The sequence below is a fragment of the Phocoena sinus genome, chromosome 11, assembly GCF_008692025.1.
Source record: "Phocoena sinus isolate mPhoSin1 chromosome 11, mPhoSin1.pri, whole genome shotgun sequence".
Lineage (NCBI taxonomy): Eukaryota > Metazoa > Chordata > Mammalia > Artiodactyla > Phocoenidae > Phocoena > Phocoena sinus.
The window spans coordinates 81090958-81110695 of NC_045773.1; positions in this window are offsets into that span (position 1 = coordinate 81090958).

Consider the following 19738-nt stretch of genomic DNA (forward strand, 5'->3'; position numbering starts at 1 on the left):
GAAAGTAGGTAAGGAAGCGGGGGAGGTGGAAAAGAAAAGACCAAAGATGGTGGAAACAAGAAACATGGATCATCAACAAAAACTGAGCTACCACGCGCTTCACACCCGCAAGCACCCCTCCGCCCACCCCCCACTCCATGAAGCCATTTTCTACCCCACCCCCAAGCAGAGGAGGCCCTCCTGGGTGTCTGCACAACCTGCTCCAGCTTGAATCACTCTCTGGACGGGTCTTTAGTCCACTCTTCCTGAAGCCCGAAAGCTCATATCTTCCTTGAATTGCTGGAAAAACACTGTGCAGAAATCACAGAGTCCAGGAAAGAAAAACAGACAGCAAAATGAAAACAAATGCAGGGAGTTGAACAGACGTTTATTTTGATCCATGTCCAGTTTTGGAAAAGCTCGAAAAGAATAAAATGTCCAGGAAAAGACAAGCTGAAGGGAGGCTGGGGGAAGGAGCTAATAATATCAGATTTGAAACTCTATATGAACAAAAAAATTGTGTCCATTTATCATACAAAAGGATAAATTCCATATAGAATTTTTTTTAAGTGAAACCATATAAGTACAGGGGGTGGGGCGGAATGAGTGAATCTCTCTATTACTTGGGAGTGGAGAATACTTTCATAACTATGACTAAAAGTCCAGCTGCCATTGAGGGAAAAGATTGATACATTTGACCACATAAAAATTTAAAAGCAAAAACTTTTACAAGAGAAAACATTATCATAAGCAAAGTAAAATGACAAACATATCACATACGAATGGCTAACATACTTAATGTATAAAGAGCTTCCAAAAGCAGAGGGAAAAGAACCAACAACTTGAAGGGGAGCAAAATAGGCCACCCCAAAATGTGCCACTTTGGCATATGGACCATTGAGCTGAAGGCAATCAGGATCCAGCAGGCTTGGGAACAGCTTTTTACCTCTCCCTTAACTGCCTAAATAATTTAGGTAGGGGCTTCCCTGGTGGCGCAGTGGTTGAGAGTCCGCCTGCCGATGCAGGGGACACGGGTTCGTGCCCCGGTCCGGGAAGATCCCACAAGCCGCGGAGCGGCTGGGCCCGTGAGCCGTGGCCACTGAGCCTGCGCGTCTGGAGCCTGTGCTCCGCAGCGGGAGAGGCCACAACAGTGAGAGGCCCGCGTACTCCAAAAAAAAAAAAAAAAAAAAAGCAAGATAAAACAAAAGAATCTATCTGCACAGTGATTCAGTGGTATAATCACAGAGAGAACTATTTCAAACAACTTTAAACCACAGTAATTTGACTGTATATCCATAGTGAGATATACGTAATCAATTAATGGTGACAGTACTGAGAGATAAAGCAAATGTTGGTGCGTTTGGGGACTGAGATATTTGGTTGGGAGAAAGAACAGATGTACGATATATGAAGTTACATAAAACACTGAGAGTCTCTATTTGGAGTTGAAAGTATTAGTATAAACAAAGGATGATATCTTTAAATATATGTGTATATATTCCTTTCCATTAGAAGGCTGTAGAAACAAGGACCAACCCAGTAGCAATGAACATCTCTAGCACCCTGACTATAGTCTCTAATTGGCATTCCGATCAATAGAAACCTTGAAGAAATGTTTGGTTCTCAGCCTGGAAAAGGAAATGTACAAGGTGTGCTTGGATATCTTGTCATATCAGAAATTCAAAGACTATCAAAATCTCTTATGACTACATCAAAAGGAGGTAATGTTGCCAAAGATGGGACAATTTAAGCATTCATAAGAATAATAACTACAACGGACTACAGTGAACTAAAGTACATCAAATATGTTTAAACCCGTGACTTTATAATGATTTTTTTAATTGGTCACTTTTGGAGTGTTCTAGGTAGCAAACTCAATAATTTGAAGACTGCTAATAAAGAGAAATCAACATTTATCCTGCCTTTCCTGTAGGAACCATACCTGACCATGTGGTTGATGAGGGAATTTCTCTTACAGAAGTAATCCAGTAGTAAATGAGCAGAATGATAGAATTTCAATATCACCATTTTGCAACCCCTAATGAAATCATGGATTAGTCAATAATGATTAAGGACTGATAACATCACCAAAAGAGAGACAAGCAGACATTATGCACATTCTGTTGGAAGTTCACAGCACTCTCTGAGAAGGAGTCCTGCAAATATAAACACTGAACCAGGAAATTACCAATGAAATTACCAATTTACAGGGAATTCATTGGACAGAGGAGCGTGTTACATAGTACCTCAAGCATATAATCAACCAAAACCAGACTGTGGGAAACTCTACAGGAAACCACGCCCTACACACATGCGCACACACAGTTTCCTCAACAAATACATTTCAAGGGGGAAAAAAAGTGGAATTGGAAAGAGAACCTACATGTTAAAAGAAACATAAGAAAAAATATCGACCAATATAATGTATGGACTTTATTTTAATCCTGATTCAGAAAAAGTAAACTCATAAAAAGGATATGAGACATTTGAGGGAATCTGAAAAAAAAAATCTGAGGCTCCTAGATTCCAGGCTATTTTCCCACTGGCATGAGCCTGGGCATTGCTGCTATTATAAGTAAAAACCACTTCAGAGCCCAGAACCACGGGGTTGGGACAACTCCTCCAATTGGCTCTTTATGTGTCAGAAGAAGAGTCTAGCAAACAAGGCCACCTCTCCCATTCTCTCCCAGCCCCGAAGACTCCCCTGCTCCCAGGCCAACCCACCGCAGAGGGTAGAACATTCAACTACTCAGAATGAGGCTCCAGGCAGGCGATTTTCTTGAGGTGCTTCTCATTCAGGCTCTTGCCCATCTGGAGCACAGCTTTTGGCATCATTCAGGATGTGCCAAATGAACGAGTTCTGCTTGTGTGCAGTGAGTTGATGTCCCTGATCCCGACTGGGCCTGCGATTTGGAAAGGGAGGTGGTTGTGATGCTCCATCAAATTCCACCACCAGCCACACCACGGACGGGAGTAACTGGAAACTATGCAGTACGGGATTCCATTTCGAAAAAGGTAAACCCTGTCCCCAGGGCCTGAATGTTCTTAAGTCAAAAGACCTGGGAATTAGCCATTATCCCTATCTATTACTACACCTACACTTGAGGTCCTTCAGCTCTGAGCTCTTTAACCCTAGATGTGATGTGGAGAGGACACTCATTATTTCAGGGGAGAGAAGAACTTTTAAGATAAACAAAAGGACCCCAAGAAGGGCAAGAAATGAACAAGTCAGGAAGTGTTGCTGACACATGAAGCCAACAGTGCTATAACTGCTAAGTAGATAATAAGAATTTAATATTTATTGAGTTCTTAATACCTGCCATGTGCTGGGCTAGGTCCTTTTCTCTTTTTTTAAAAATTTTATTGAACTATAGTTGATTTATAATCTTGTGTTAATTTCTTCTGTACAGCAATGTGATTCAGTGATTATATATACAACTGAATATATATATATATATTCTTTTTCATATTCTTTTCCATTCTGGTTTATCACAGGATATTGAATATAGTTCCTTGTGCTACACAGTAGGACCTTGTTGTTTATCCATCCTATATATAATAGTTTGCTTCTGCTAATCCCAAACTCCCAATCCTTCCCTCTCCCTCCCCCCAACCCCTGGCAACCACAAGTCTGTTCTCTATATCTGTGAGTCTGTTTCTGTCTCGTAGATAGTCATTTGTGTCATATTTTAGATTCCAAATATAAGTGATATCATATGGTTTTTGTCTTTCTCTCTCTGACTCACTTTGCTTAGTATGATAATCTCTAGGTTCATCCATGTTACTGCAAATGGCATTATTTCATTCTTTCTTACAGCTGAGTAATATTCCATTGTGTACATATACCACATCGTCTTTATCCATTCCTCTGTCGATGGACATTTAGGTTGTTTCCATGTCTTGGTTATTGTAAATAGTGCCACTATGAACACTAGGGTGCATGTATCTTTGCAAATTATAGTTTTGTCTGGATATATGGCCAGCAGCGGGATTGCTGGATCATATGGCAACTCTGGGCTAGGTCCTTTTCATACATCATCCCTTTTCATATGCTCAAAAACCTAATAGGTAATGCTCTCAACCTCCTGCTCTCAAGGGCAACCTCACTCCCTCTTCTCAGGAACACATACATCTCTTGCCTATTTCCTATTTCCACAACTGGCATTTATATGGAATAGCTGCAGTTTCATACGTGTAGCAAAGATGCTGAAGGGGCAGTCTCAGTTCAACTTGGGGGGTCTGAGGTCACTGGAGGGCGAAAGACCTCCATGACACAATCAACAAAGCTTCTTCCATGCAATGTTTAAACAGAGGCCTATCTAAAGAAATTTGTCATCTTTGCAAAAAATGTCGAAAAAATGCCAAGCTCTTCCAGTCAGGGCTTTGTCTTTGACGTGAGCAATGGAAAGCCATTGCTCCCTTCACAGCGAGTCATCTGGCCATCCACTATTTTGGATCCTTTTCCAGGAAATTCAGCTGAACAAAGGCTGTTGGACCTCTTACAGTTTTATCATAAGTAAATGAGACTGAAAGTTGGGTGCATTTACATGCAAGAAGTCACAATGTAATCGGTGATTATAGAGCCATTGCATTTTTTTCCATCATTTCCTAACAAGGGTCATGCCCTGAAGATTCAATAATGACATAATGATAATGACAGAAAAGGGAGAGGAATTTACACAAGAGGCAAAAAAGCCCACTATGTTGCATGGGTTCTGTCTGTCCTCAGTGAAGGAGCAACATTTGAATTGTGTCCCTATTAAGTTGTCCCCCCAAAACCACCAAAACATAATTAACAATAGGGCTTAACTCTGTAGCTATAATACAACTAATCATATCTAGAATTATTTCAGTGAATCAATGAAGCAATAATGCAGCACTTAGCTTTATTACTTGTTTGTGTTTCCTCGATATGGATATTCGGCACAGTAAACATGTGGCATCTGCAAATCTGACATTCCAGCTGCTTCAGTTGTCGGTGAAGACCCCTGATGTGTGGGAACACACAGTTTTGCTGAGGCATGGGCAAGAATGGTGCTGCCCAGCTGGGGGTGGGAGATGAGAGCTGACCACCCAGCCAAAGCAGCTTTGTGTTTCTCAGCAAGCGGTCGAGTAGGCAGAAACCTACCAGAAAAAAAACTGTTCTAAAAACTCGGTTTCTGGGAATTCCCTGGCAGCCCAGTGGTTAGGACTTGGCGCTCTCACTGCCAGGGACCCGGGTTCAATCCCTGGTTGGGGAACTAAGATCCCACATGCTGCGAGGTGCGGCCAAAAACCAAACAAACAAAATAGAAAAACAAAAACAAAACAAAAAACTTTGTTTCTTTGCATAAATTGCCTCCCCGTCACCCCGCAAGAAAAATCCAGTCATTAACACTGGTGATGGACGTAATGAAAATGTGAAGAGTTGTGGAAAAGTAATGATTTTTAGGAATTGTAATTTGTGGTAAATTAAAGGTGGGTGTTTTGATCTTGATGGCAGTTCAGCTTTCTTAATCCACAATAAATGCAGCTTTTTGAAAAGAGACTTGAGAAACCATTTCAGGAAACGTTTTCAGGCAGCTCAAAAATTTCTCACAGAGTAAGATACAAAGTGAAAGTAAGAACAGTGGTTAACTTGTGGTAAGAGAATATAGCAGGAAGCAGCAGCCTCTCCACGTAAATATGATTAAGAAAGTCCCAGAAAATCTGGATAAAGTACTTATGTATCATCTACTTTGGAGATACACAAAGATCTCTGTAAAGGACAAAAGGGTCTGCTCTCCTTTCTGGAAGCATGGCCAATGGCTGAATACACATCAATCTCCCTTTCATTTCAGTATCCCTCACCCAAAACTTGCTACAAATGTGCCTTGGAGGTTGAAAAATTCTGAACTCCCTGAAACAAGATTGTCTTGTGGGGAGGGAGGTTGGTGAAGCAGCCAGCATGCCTAGCGTAGCAGCCCCTCCCCAGTAGGAAAGGCTTCTGATTTATCTTCCAAGGGCTCATCCTCTTTCTACACAGATATTATCTAGCACTGCATACCCATCCTCCCTTCCCTTCCTACTTAATTTATTATTTTACTCTTGTTTAACGATATCCAGATTTATCATGTTTATGTCTCATAACTATCAAAGTCCCTTTGGATATGAGCTTGGTATATATAAATAATAACAGTGACTACCAAGTATTATAGTTATTAATTATGTTAATAGTTGTCATTATACCATACTATATATAAAATATATACTATAAAATATATAATATACTATATATGACCTGTAGTATAATATCTATAATAGTTATACTATAGTAACAGTTATATAGTATTAATGTTATAATATAGTATAACATTCCAGTTCATATACATTGTCTTTTATCCTCACAATGCTGGAAGATAGAACTTACATAAAACAAGGCACCAGAGTGGCGGGCAACTAGCTCATGTTGTCATAGCTAGTAAGTGGTAGATTCATGGTTCAAACTCAAGTGGGAAGGCATCTATGTCAGGGCTTGTTCTATTACTAAGTTGCCTCTAATGGTGCACATCTCATTAGCATCCCTCTCTGACCTATCATTAATCAGACAGAGCGTCAGCAGTTTTATAAAAGCTGTTTACTAAGCTAAGCTAAAGCAGGGTTAACTACACATAGACACACACACACACACACACACACACACACACACACTCCCTTTATTCAGTTAGATTCCTTCATCCTCTCAACCAAAGCTATCCATGCCTATTCCATGCCAGACACGGGCACTAGTACACAAGCCAGGCATGGTCCCTGCCCTCGTGGAGCTTCCATTTTCAGTCCTACTAATTCCTCAGGTATATCTTAAATGATATCCTCTTCAGTAGGCATCCCTTGTCGCCCCAGACTTAATTAGGTACCTCATTATACTTTTCCTGGACTTTTCCTTCATAACACCTGTCTCCCTTTAATTACTTGTTCACTGTCTTTCATCCCTCTGTCCTGTGACCTCCATGGGGGCGAGATGGCTGTCCTGTTCCTGCTCTATCCAGTAGCACCGGGCACCTAAGAGAAACTCAGTAAATATTTGTTGAATGAACGGATGTGAACAAGCAGTGGGAGCAGCCTCTCTCAGAGGTTAGGGAAGGTGGTGCACCAGCCAATAGTTAGCTGACTGTCTGTTTCCATGGGTGCCAACCTCTCCTTAACAGAAACTAGTAGTCTCCCTCCCAATGCACACCCTTTCTGGTGTCCACCTTGCCAGTGAGGTCTGCCCAGGCCCGCCTTGCCTGGGAGCTGTACCAGCAGGTGGAAGTCTGTCCTGCAGAAAGGACTAATTAATCCTCACTGTCACATCAGCCTCACAGCTCTTGCCCTGTGCACACCCATCCAATCTGGGTGTCCCTTTGACCACAATCTCTAGTCTTGGGTTGAACCTCAAGAGAGTCAACAACACCTGGAAGGAATGACTGCACCCTCACTCCACCCCGGCCCCGGCTATGTGGGGATTACCTGGAGACCGTGCTTTCTGTGCCCTGTAGGATCAGGTCACACACCTGGCAGTAACGTGGTCTCTAAAAGAGATAGACATTCTGGCATCAGGCAGGCATAGGTGAGGGGGGCCTCAGGGTGGGACGTGGAACGCAGAAAGAGAGACTTGAACAGGCAGGGGTGGGAACTTCCATGTGTCTCTCAAGACTCAGGGAATGTCTTTGAGAGGGAGGCAGCAAGTCAGGAGCCAGGAAGGAGCAATCCCTGCCATCGGCTGTGGGCTGAAGATAAATCCGCTGCATCTGTCTTGTCAACCAGATTATCGGGTTTCCTTCTGCTCGGTTCTTTGCTTTCCCTTCTCTTACTTAACTCTAAGCCTTTAGGGGAGTCCTATTTAATTGTTTCAGGTCTCTGCAGTGCTGATGACTTCAGCTGTGGTTGTTCATAAGCATATAAAGGGACAGGGACAAGGGGACCTCTGGGATGTGGCAGGGCTGGGAAGTCCCTTCCTCTCCCCATGGAGATGCTCCCTTCCACTGCCTCCCCTCAGAGGATGTACCTCATCTTATTATAGGAGGTGGCTGTTTCTTTGCAGCATCTGAACCAGCTGAGGAAGTCCCCTGACTCCAGCCCTCACAAAGAGAGAGTCCTCAAATAGAAGCGCAAAGCACCCAGAGCGGGCGCTGGAGATACAGTTCCCTGGTGCTTAGTGATATTCTGCTCATCACAGATCTCTGTAACCCTGGTAATCTGGGGGGCCTGCCAGAGGAAGGTCACTGCTGGGCACGCAAAATGATCCCACTGTAGTCTCATGGTCAGGATTATAGTCCATCAATTGCATCCTACCCAAGGCCTCATCTCAAGGCTCAAAGTCATCTTTCCTTCCACAGACGAGATCTCCCCTCCTCTGTGTTGTGTAGAGCCCCCCACTCTCAATCCAGGGCACTTTTCTAGTTTCTGGATGAAACAGATCTCCTCTTCCACTGCTCTGAAAGAAAACAGCTCTTAATGACAAGCTACAACCCTTCCCCCCAAATCCATGTGACTATAAACAGTGGTACTTTGTGGTGATTATTTTGTAATATATAAAAATATTGAATCCCTATGTTGGTTCACCTGAAATTAATTTAATGTTGTAAGTCAATTATACTTCATTTTTTAAAAGTATAATGAATAAAAAATAAATAAATAAAAGTAAAGTTACAGCTTCAGTTAAAAAAAAAAGTGGTACTTTGCCCACATGTGAATAACCAATATTCTACAGCCTCATTTCTCTCTCCCATGTGCCCACACTTCCTCATTTTCCAACCCATCCTCAATCCTTCCTCAGTCTGCCACTGGAATTTATGACCACTGAGGGTAGACCCTGTTGTCCTCAGCCCTCAGTCTAGGCCTCAAAGTTAATGCTCTGTTAGGGAGAGGAGAGTTCGGTTACAGCGGTGTGCTGGTAAATCCGTATGGCGGGCTTAGGGTAGGAAGGAAATCCCTGATTTGTAGGGGTTACCAGTTTCCACAGTGTAAACGCTCCCTCCTACCATGACTGATTTCCAACTACCCACAGTTTCACAACCAGCTTGGAGAATTCCTAAATATTTAACAATTACTCTCACTAGCCAGTCTGAGCTGGCTGCAGCATACCACCAATTCAGGAGGATTCCCAGAGGATCTCTGGGCCCCTAAGATGTCTTGACAAAGTGAAGTGAAGGGAGAGAGGGGTCCTCACGTGCCATTTCTACCCACTGGCTTCCTTGGCTCAGAGCCCTGGAAAGAGTATGACTTTAGGGAGTCAGGAGACCTCTGGGTTCGAATCCTTGTGCGACTTTGGGCAAGTTTCAGCTTCCAACTCTGCAAATTAGGATTGATAAAACCTACCTGTAGGATTGCTTTGAGGGTGAAATGAAATGCCTAAGTAAAATGCTTAATATATAGCAAGTCTCGATAAATGTTCTTTCTTTTGCCCCCCAATCTTTGTCTTAATTTTTCCTGCACTAGTTCAAATAATTATTTTTCAAAGGGTCCAACAGGGGGAGCTCAAACTCAACACTGTCAGGGTGGGGGCTGGTAATTCAACCCAACTCTCATCCCAGTTTAGAGCTAAACTTCGGAAACTTTGAAGGGCACAGCTCTTTCTCTCTCTTTAGGGCTCTCCCTTGTCCCCATCCCAAAAGATGTGAGTCCAACTAAATGTTCCATAACTGGTGCTTATGCCGCCTGGCTTCATTCTCCTCTAAGACGGCAAGCTACACCCAGAATCAGAAACCACATTCCACAAAGGGGGCGCCATGTCAGGACCAGAGCAAGGACACTGGGCTTCCCTAAGGCTGTGCTTCACACAGTCCAGAGCACTCAAAGCTTCCCGCGCACCCAACATGCCTCCCACATCAAAGCAGGTCCCATAATATACAGTTAACCAATCACTCATGAGGATTTACGTTAACATTGCGCAGCAGGAGGCTGTAGTTAGATATCTAGAAAAACGCCTGTAGAAGGAAGTGGAGTCTTTGGTTCTGTGGCTGGGGGAAGGGAGGCAGAGGCAGAAGGGACATGAGGCTTGCTAGATTTGCAAAGTTTGGCTGCTCACAAACAGTGGAATTATTGGAATGCTACAGGGAGAGGCGGCAAAGGAAACTGAGAAAATCTGGTTTCTTGTGATAAAGAGCTTTCGGTAACCTGAGAAAGTTTCAGAAATTTAGACACACGAAATCGCTTCATTTGAAATGAATGAAAAGCCTTGGGTTTGAACAATGTGTGGCCACTCTCCAGCTGACTGATCCATACAAGTTATTTAACCTCTCTGAGATTCAATCACTCATATATTTATTCACTCAGCCTATTATTTATTGAGCATCTTGTATGTATCAGGTATGGGGTTAAGTGAATCCTGAGGAGACAATGGTGGCCAAAACCAGGCACTGTCCTTTTTCTCACGGAACTTGCAATTTATTCAACTGTAAAAAGGCATAGTGGGAATTCCCTGGCCGTCCAGTGGTTAGGACTCTGTGCTCTCACTGCCGAGGGCCCAGATTCAATCCCTGGTCAGGGAATTAAGATCCCACAAGCCACGCAGCTCAGCCAAACAAAACAAAACAAAACACAAAAGGCATACTAACGCTGGGACAACTGGATATCCACATGCAAAAGAATGAATTTGGATCCCTATCTCACACCATATAAGAAAATTAACTCAGAATGGATGAAAGACCTACATGTGAAACCAAATCTATTAAGTTCCTGGAAGAAAACAGGCTCAGATCTTTGTGACTGTGGATTAGGTAATGGTTTCTTGGCTATGAAACCAAATGCACAAGTAACGAAAGAAAAAAATAGATAAATTGGACTTCATCAAAATTTAAAACTTTTGTGCTTCGAAGGACACCATCAAGAAAGTGAAAAGAGGGACTTCCCTGGTGGTCCAGTGGTTGAGACTCCATAGTCCCATTGCAGGGGGCCCAAGTTCAATCCCTGGTCAGGGACCTGGATCCTGCATGCCGCAACTAAAGATCCCACATGCCACAACTAAAGATCCCGCATGCTGCAATGAAGATCCCACACACGGCAGCAAAGATCCCGCGTCCTGCAACATAGCCAAGTAAATAAATAAACAAGTAAATATTTAAAAAAAGAAAGAAAGAAAGTGAAAAGATGCCAAGATATGGAAGCAACCTAAGTGTCCATCAACAGATGAATGGATAAAGAAGATATGGTATATATATATGCAATGGAATATTACTCAGGCATAAAAAGAGTGAAATTTTGCCATTTACAGCAACATGGATGGACTTGGAGGGCATTATGCTAAGTGAAATAAGTCAGACAGAGAAAGACAAATACTGTACGATATCACATGTGAAATCTAAAAACTACAACAAACTAGTGACTATAACAAAAAAAGAAGCAAAAAAAAATCTCCCAGTCGTAGCCCTGGATCCTCCCCATCTTGCTCCAAGAAAGACCCCAGACCCCACACAGAGGGGCTCCTGCTCATTCCTAGCCAGTGTCCTCTGAACTCCTCTTCCCCATTTTTACCTCCTTCCCTATAGCAAAACCCTCCCTGAGATCTAATTTAAAGTCTCTCACCTTGCAAACTGAAAGGTCTGCCTTTCAAGGAAGCCAGAGACGGCTGGGAGCCTGGCCGGAAGTCAGTTTCCTGGGTGGGAGAACACTGGCGGAAATCCAGACGGCTGACGTCACCTGGTCCAGATGGCGGAAGCCATTGCCCAATCAGAGGGAATTGATGCCAGCAACACACTTCTCTATGACTCTCTTACCCAGTTCAGAAAAACATTTTCCTCGACAGGAGGCAGTTCGGTAAGAGTGGAAAATGCCCTGGCCTTTGAACCACATGGCATGTTGACCGGGAGGCTGACCGTGAGGCTGGCCGTGGCATCAACTGACAATGAACGTGAGACCCGACACTAGACTCGGGGTCAGAAGACACAAGTCTGGGTCTCTGCCACCTAAATCCTAACCTTTAACAAATCACTTTGGTTGGTTTTCTTAGCTATGAGTAATAATACCTACTCACAGAAGCTACTGTTGCATGGTGGAATGAGGTCATTCATGTGACAGATTTCATAACCTTGAAGCAGGATGCCATTACAATATTCTGCGTCTGTGAGAGCCTTCCAGAGGACAGTGGACCCGGAGGAGGCAAGATGGAGAGTGATTACAGGCTGATCCTGGAGCCAGGCAGCCTGTACTGGAATGTGCAGCTGGGACACATAAGTTAACCTCTCCGTGCCCAGTCACCTCGTGGTCATAGCGGGGGATGATAAGAATACCATCCTCATCACAGGGTTCTCGGGAGCGTCAAGTAGTTACTCTACTTGGAGCACACAGAACACTGCCCGGCTTGTGGCAGCACTCACTAAGACTTGGCTGGGATGATTATTCCCAAGGCCATCTTGTACACCTGCAGGCCCTGGGCTGAATCCCAAGAGATCCCGTAAAAAGAGATTCTGGGAATTCCCTGGCGGTCCGGTGGTTAGGACTCCAAGTTTTTACTGCCAAGGGCCCAGTTCAGGGAACTAAGATCCTGCAAGCCACGCAGCACAACACCCCCACCCAAAAAAAAAAAAAAAAAGACAGATTCTGCCCCCACCCACAGTCCACACAGCAGGCAGAGCTATTTAGCTAAAATCTGACCATGTCAATTCTCTGCTTAACCACCCAAATCTGCCCCAGTCCCACTCCCACCCCCAGGTAAAGGTATCAAATCCCTGTCATAGGCCCTTGAGTCCCTCTCCAGCCTCTCCTGATGCCCACTGCCTCTCATCAAGGCTCCAGCAACACCAAACTGCCTGTCGCTTCTCACCTCCACCAGCTGGCTCCTGCTGCCCCTCTGCCCAGCATGCCCTCACCAACCCTGCCTTTGCTAACTCCTAGTTACCCTTCAGGACCCTTAGACTCATGTCTCCCAGAAAGCGCTTTCTGACTCCGCCTGGGCAGACCCTGGTTCCCCCTTTCCTATATCCCTTGTGGGCACCTCCATCAGGCCAAATTGTATCCTAACTGTTCAGGTGACTGCTTCACACCAGACTGGGGGATCCTTGAAGGGAAAGGCCAGCACTGGGTCTTGCACATCTCGGTAAACTCGGCACGAGCACAGTGCCAGGCACACAGTAGGTGATCAGTAATGGTTGAGTGGAAAAACTGATGAGTGGATGACCAGGAACTAATAGAGCCCTAGCTTGTTTTGGCCACGCCGCGTGGCTTGTGGGATCTTAGTTCCCTGACGAGGGATTAAACCCAGGCCCTTGGCAGTGACAGCGTGGAGTCCTAACCACTGGACCTCCAGGGAATTCCCTGTTCAGCTACTTTTTTTTTTTTTTTTGTGGTATGCGGGCCTCTCACTGTTGTGGCCTCTCCCGTTGCGGAGCACAGGCTCCGGACGTGCAGGCTCAGCGGCCATGGCTCACGGGCCCAGCCACTCCACGGCATGTGGGATCCTCCCGGACCGGGGCACGAACCCGCGTCCCCTGCATCTGCAGGCAGACTCTCAACCACTGTGCCACCAGGGAAGCCCTGTTCAGCTACTTTAACAGATGATGTTGTTTGCCTGGGATTGGGATGAGCATCTCAAAACAGATAGAGTTTCCATTTGCCTCAGCCATTGCTTTCCTCAGAATCACCTCTGTCTGTGTCTCAGGCATCCTCTGTACCTCTCTCTTTTCCCTGCTCTTATGCTTTTTTCTCTCCTTCCTTAACACTTCGTTTCTCTTCCTTGCTCTGTGTCATATTTCTATACCCTTTGTTGCTTTGTATCCTTTTCCTCTCATCCTTCTTTTGTGCTTGAGTGGTGGTGGTCTGTTCTCTTGCCTCTTATCAAGGCTTTTAGGTGGTTAGAGTACCCCTGGGTTCAGAATAAAAAGGAGATTTTGAAAGGCAGGAAATCAATCCTTATTGTGTGTCCAGAAGTTCCATACATTTTATTTCGTATAATCTTAGTAATAAACTTATAGTACGGTATATCATCCAAGCAAGCTAGGTTATGCTTCTGTAACAAACAGCCTCAAAAGCTCAGGGGCTTTATGCAGCCAAGATTTATTTATTACTCCTGCCACTTATCAATGGTGGGTTGACTGAGGCTCTGCTCTGAGCCATCATTGTCCTAACCTCAGGACCTAGGTTGACAGAGCAGTCACTACCTAGAACGTCGCCATTTGCCATAGTAGAAGAAAGAGAGAATGTGAAAAAGCACAGCACACACTGGCTTTTAACACTTCCATGTAGAAGAGACACGTTTTAATTGGTCAAAATAAGTCACATAGCCATTCCTGGGTTAATTGGTAGGAGTTAAACGAGGTGGCAAAGTACAATCTTCCTAGGTATCTGGAAGGAAAGAGAGACTCAAATATTGGTGAACAGGCCTGATAACCATGGTAGATATTACTGTTCCCATTTTACAGATGAGGTGGCTGAAGCAGAGGAAGCTTATGTAGTTTGTTCAAGGACATGCAGTAAATGTCAGGGGTAGGGGGAGCTGAACCCATGCCTTTTGATTCCTGGGACAGTACCCTTGCCACTTCACTGGAGTTTTAGGATGCCTAAGCCTTGTCTACCCTTTTCTACCAGGTTTTTGGACTCTGCTGTGAAGACTGGTTTGCTGGTATGCCAGAGGCAAGATGCTAAGAAGCCCAGCTTTGCTCACCAACTTCTGCATCACATCTGGTGAGGGGCGTTGGAGTCTCTCCCCAAGGTGGGGTTTGGGAGGCTTCTAATTTCCAAGACAAAACCAGGTAGGTCACAAAACTTGGAGCACAGTCATTAGAAACCTTCTAGACAAAATTATCTGTGGTGATAGAAGTCAGAATAGCAGTTATTTCAGAGGCGGGCAAGAAAGGGGTTTTGCATATTGACTAGATAGATGTTTAAAGGAACCTTCTGGGGTGATACTATCTCGATCTGGATGGTGGTTAAATGGGTGAATACAAATGCAAAAATTTATCAAGCTGTACACTTAAGATTTGTACGCTTTGCTATATGTCATTTATATCTCAATAAAAATGAGTAATAAAAAGAAATATTCTTATCAAAATTAAAATATTTACTGTGCCAAAGATCCTATTAAGAGAATGCAAAGACAAGGTACCGAGTGGGAGAAAATATTTGCAAGTTATGTATTCAACAATGGATATGTATCCAGAATATATAAAGAACTCTCAAAACTCAACAGCAAGTAAACAGGCAACCCAATTTAAAAAGTAGGCAAAAAAAAAAAAAAGTAGGCAAAAGACTTGAAGGGACACTTCACCAAAGAGGATAAAAGGAAAGCAAATAAGCATATAAAAAGTTGTTCAACGTTATTGGCCATTAAGGAAATGCAAATTAAAGCCAGGATAAGGCACTTCCTTGGCGGCGCAGTGGTTAAGAATCTGCCTGCCAACGCAGGGCACACGGGTTCGAGCCCTGGTCCAGGAAGATCACACATGCCGCGGAGCAACTAAGCCAATGCACCGCAACTACTGAGACTGCACTCTAGAGCCCGCGAGTCACAACTACTGAGCCCGCGTGCGCAACTACTGAAGCCCGAGTGCCTAGAGACCGTGCTCCATAGCAAAGAGAAGCCACCGCAATGAGAAGCCTGCGGCACCGCAACAAAGAGTAGCCCCCGCTTGCCGCAACTAGAGAAAGCCCAGCGAGCAGCAACGAAGACCCAACGCACCCATAAGTAAATAAATAAATTTATTTTTTTTAAGTAAATGTAATTAAAAAAAAAAACAGGACGAATTACCACTACAAATCTGTTAGAGTAGCAAAAAATTGTTTTAAATGTTGACAGTGCTACCAAGCGTTGGCAAAAAGGCAGCAACAGCAGCTCTCGTTCGTTACTGGTGGAATGCAAAATCATCCTCTGGAACATAGCCTGGCAATTTCTTATAAAGTTAACACACTTACTGCACAAGTCAGTAATCCCCTAGGTCTTTACCTGAGAGAAATAAAAACATGTTCACACAAAAACCTATACACTGTATGCTCATAGCAGCCTACATTTGTAATTACCAAAAACTAGTTAAAATGGGTAAATGCATTACTTGGCTTCTCCGTGCCATGGCACACAATCCAAAAACAAAAAGAAAGAAATTATTCATGCAACAGCTTAGATGAATCTCAAAGGCATTATGCTGAGTGAAAAAAATCTGGTCTCAAAAAGGTTACATGCAATATGATTCCATTTATGTGACATTTTAAAAAGACAAGGCTAAAGTGACAGAGAATAGATCAAAATAGCGAGAGGTTTGGTGGGGGGTGGGGCGGGCGGGAAGATGTGACTACAGAGGAATAGCACAGGGGAGTCTTGGGGGCAGTACACCTGTTCCATATCTTGATTGTAGTTGTGATTAGACTCCAAATCCAGGGGCCAAGGAGCCCCATCTGCTTTGTTCACTCCTACACTCTCAGTGCCTGGAACTTAGGTACGATGTTCGTGCTCATGGACGCAGTGAAGGAGTGTTCTAGCTCCAGCCCTGATTCATCTTGGCACACTTCGCAGGCTAGTCTATATTTAGCTACCTCTCCAGCTGCCTAATGGACACGCCACAGCTGGAAGGCATCACTAATCCCCCTTCACAACCCAGGCCTGGGTCACAAGATCTCCCTCCTGGAAAGCAGAGTCTCCAGCTGTCCTGTAGTTTGAAATTTGTAGATATTAGCAATCTGATGAGTCATTTTAATTTTTGAAGTACATTTTTATTGTAAACGTAACATTTGTTCAATGTTTAAAAAAAAACTGTCTCAAAAAAAAAAAAGTAGACCCCACCCTATTTCCCAGAAGCCATAATTGTTACTAGTCCCTTCTCCGTCTATCTAGAAACATTTATGTGTAAATAAGCAGGTATAGCTCTATATGTGTAATAGACGTGAATGAATTGATCCACAGCTCTTGGGGCACATGTAATGTCCTGTTTCTGTACGGACTCACTCGTATCAAATCTGCCTTCCACCCTGCCCATCACTGCTGGTATTCTAGTGTCTGACAGTTTTCAGACTCCCTCCCTTGGATCAAACAAGGAAGTCGAGGCTTCTGCAATCCTGAGGAAACAGATGAGAGTCTGCTCCTCTGGCCACCTGGTCAGCATTGCCTTGCTCCTCATCCAGGCCTCGGGGGTCCAACAGAAACAGACCACTAGGCTGGCCTGAGCAATTCCTAATCGCCCAAGCATAGCATCAGCAAAGCTAGGAGAGAGGAAAAAAAGCATCAACTTTGGAAATTTGATGTTCAAGAAGAAGAAGAAAGAGGAGGAGGAGATGGAGAGAGCAGGAGGGAGTCAAAGTAATCAGGCATCTAGGAAAAATTACAAATCTATAGTACATCCTTAAAGCTGTTTTTGGTTTCATGTAGTTCTTTTATTTTTAATTACGCTGCGGGGGGGCAACATAACATTTTCTGTTTTTCTCTATAGTCTTGATCTGGCCTTACCTGGGGGCAGTTGTTGAAGTTCTGAAAATACCCAGTACAGAGCACCTGGGCGCAGTTCTCACGGATGCTGGCAGCCAATACCATCCGAGAGGCTGCTCTTGAAAAGGCCCAGCTCTCCACATGTCCTGGAGAAACTGGATCCCCTCTTTTTTCTCTGAGTCCCCAGAGGTCCAAATGCCATCCAAGAGGTAGGTTACTGCCTGCCTCTTCATCCTTCCCTTTCAGACCAGACATCCAGCACCTTCCAAAACCAAGGCCTATGTTGGTGTGGGCTTCCTAAACCCCCACCCAGTCTGATTCTTACTGTTCTTTCTAAAACACACAAAAAAGCCAAACCGCTCAACGGTCAGGAAACCCACAACTTCAAGGATGCAAAGTCCTGACTGCGCAGAAGAGGAAGAGAAGAATTCCTTTATTCCTTGTTAATTCTCAATAGATTATTGTTACAATAAATTCATAATAGATGGTTCTGCTATATAACATATTGTTTAAATTTTCTTATTTCTTCAAATATGATGCCTGTTGGGAAAGTTATTGTAGGGAGATCACTTAATAATCATTGATGAAATGTTTCTTGGATGAAGAAACCCATAATGGTCATAGTGTGGGAGATTTAAAGACAGGAAAAGAGGATTCTTCTGAGACATTTTAGTCCACTTTAGAAAACAAAATGCCTACACTATCTGAGAAACTCTTTGAGGACAATGCAGGCCAGTGGATACTTATGGAGCATCTACTAATAAAAGCTAATATCTGCTGATAGCCTACTAGGTGTCAGGCACCGTACTGGCCCTCGGGATACCACAACCAACCAGATGGAGATGCCTCCTGCCCTACAGAGCTCAGAAGGACAGACATGAAACATATAGAAACGAGGTGGTAACTCTTAAAAAAGGGAGAGTACAGGCTGCCATAGGAATGCAGAGCCAGAGAACTAAACACAGGATGGGGTATCAGGGAAGACCTCCCTTAGAGACAGACCTTTAAACTGAGACTTGCAAGTGACAAACCAAAATAGAAAGACATCAGGGCTGGGGGAGGGGAAGCTGAGTTTATTGCTTAACAGGCAAGGGAAGCCATGTGCCTCAAGAAATGAGTCCAGTGGGTCTCCCTAAGAAGAAACTGAAAGGCCAAAATATAGATCCAAAAGGAGGAAGCTCACCAATAAAGCAGGAATTGAGTTCTGGTTTCTGGCTCACAAAGGGGGTTGTACACTCTACCATCTTCAGTTCTCAAAAGAGTAGGTGATTCTCAAAGAGGTCCAAGACAGGTCCTGTGATGCCTCGATGGACTCGGGTCAAAAGGGGGCAAAACCATATCTGCTTATTCTAAAGCTAGATAGATTTCTTCTTACAAAGACCCAATAGCAGTGGGGCAGGCAGAGGACGAAAGGACGGTGATGGAGCGGTTAGATTTGCAAGAGATCTGGACAAGTTTGAGGAACCAAGAGAAATTCAAGTTACAGAAGCATGGGGGCAGAGAGAATAGTGGTGCTTAGAGGATGCTGGTGAGATGGGCTAATCAAGAAAGACCTGGTAGGCCATGTGCTATGGACTGAATTGTGCTCCTCAAAACTCATATGTTGAAGCCCTAAACCCCAATGTGACTATATTTGAAGATAGGGTCTCTAGGAGTTAATTAAGGTTAAATGAGGTCCTAAGGGTGGGGCCCTAATCTGATGGGATGGGTGTCCTTATAAAAGATACAAGAGAGCTCTCTCTGCCCATGTGTGCACAGAGAAGAAAGAGGCCATATGAGCACACAGGGAGATGATGGCCACCTACAAGTCAAGAGAATATGCCTTAGAATTAGACTTACCTTTCTGGCACCTTGATCTTGGGCTTCCAGCCTCTAGGACTATGAGAATAAATTTTTGTTGTTTAAGCACCTAGTCTGTGGTATGTTGTTATGTTACCTGAGCAGATTAATATACCATATTAAGAATTCTGAACTCAACATCAAAAAAAAATTTTTAATGGGCAGAGAATCCAACAGACATTTTTCCAAAGAAGATATACAGATGGCCAAGAGGCACGTGAAAGGATGTTCAACATTGCTGATCAGGGAAATGCATATCAAAACCACAATCACCACATACCTGTCAGAATAACTATTATCAAAAAGACCACAAATAGCAAGTGTTGGCCAAGATGTAAAGAAAAGGGAACCTAGTGCTCTGTTGATGGGCATATAAATTGGTGCAGCCACTATGGAGAACAGTGTGGATTCCTCAGAAAGTTAAAATAAAACCATCATATGATCCAGCAATCCTACTTCTGGGAATTTATCCAAAGAAAACAAAAACATTAATTTGAAAAGATATATGCACCCATATGTTCATTGCAGAAATTATTGACAATAGCCAAGATATGGAAGTAACCTAAGTGCCCATCA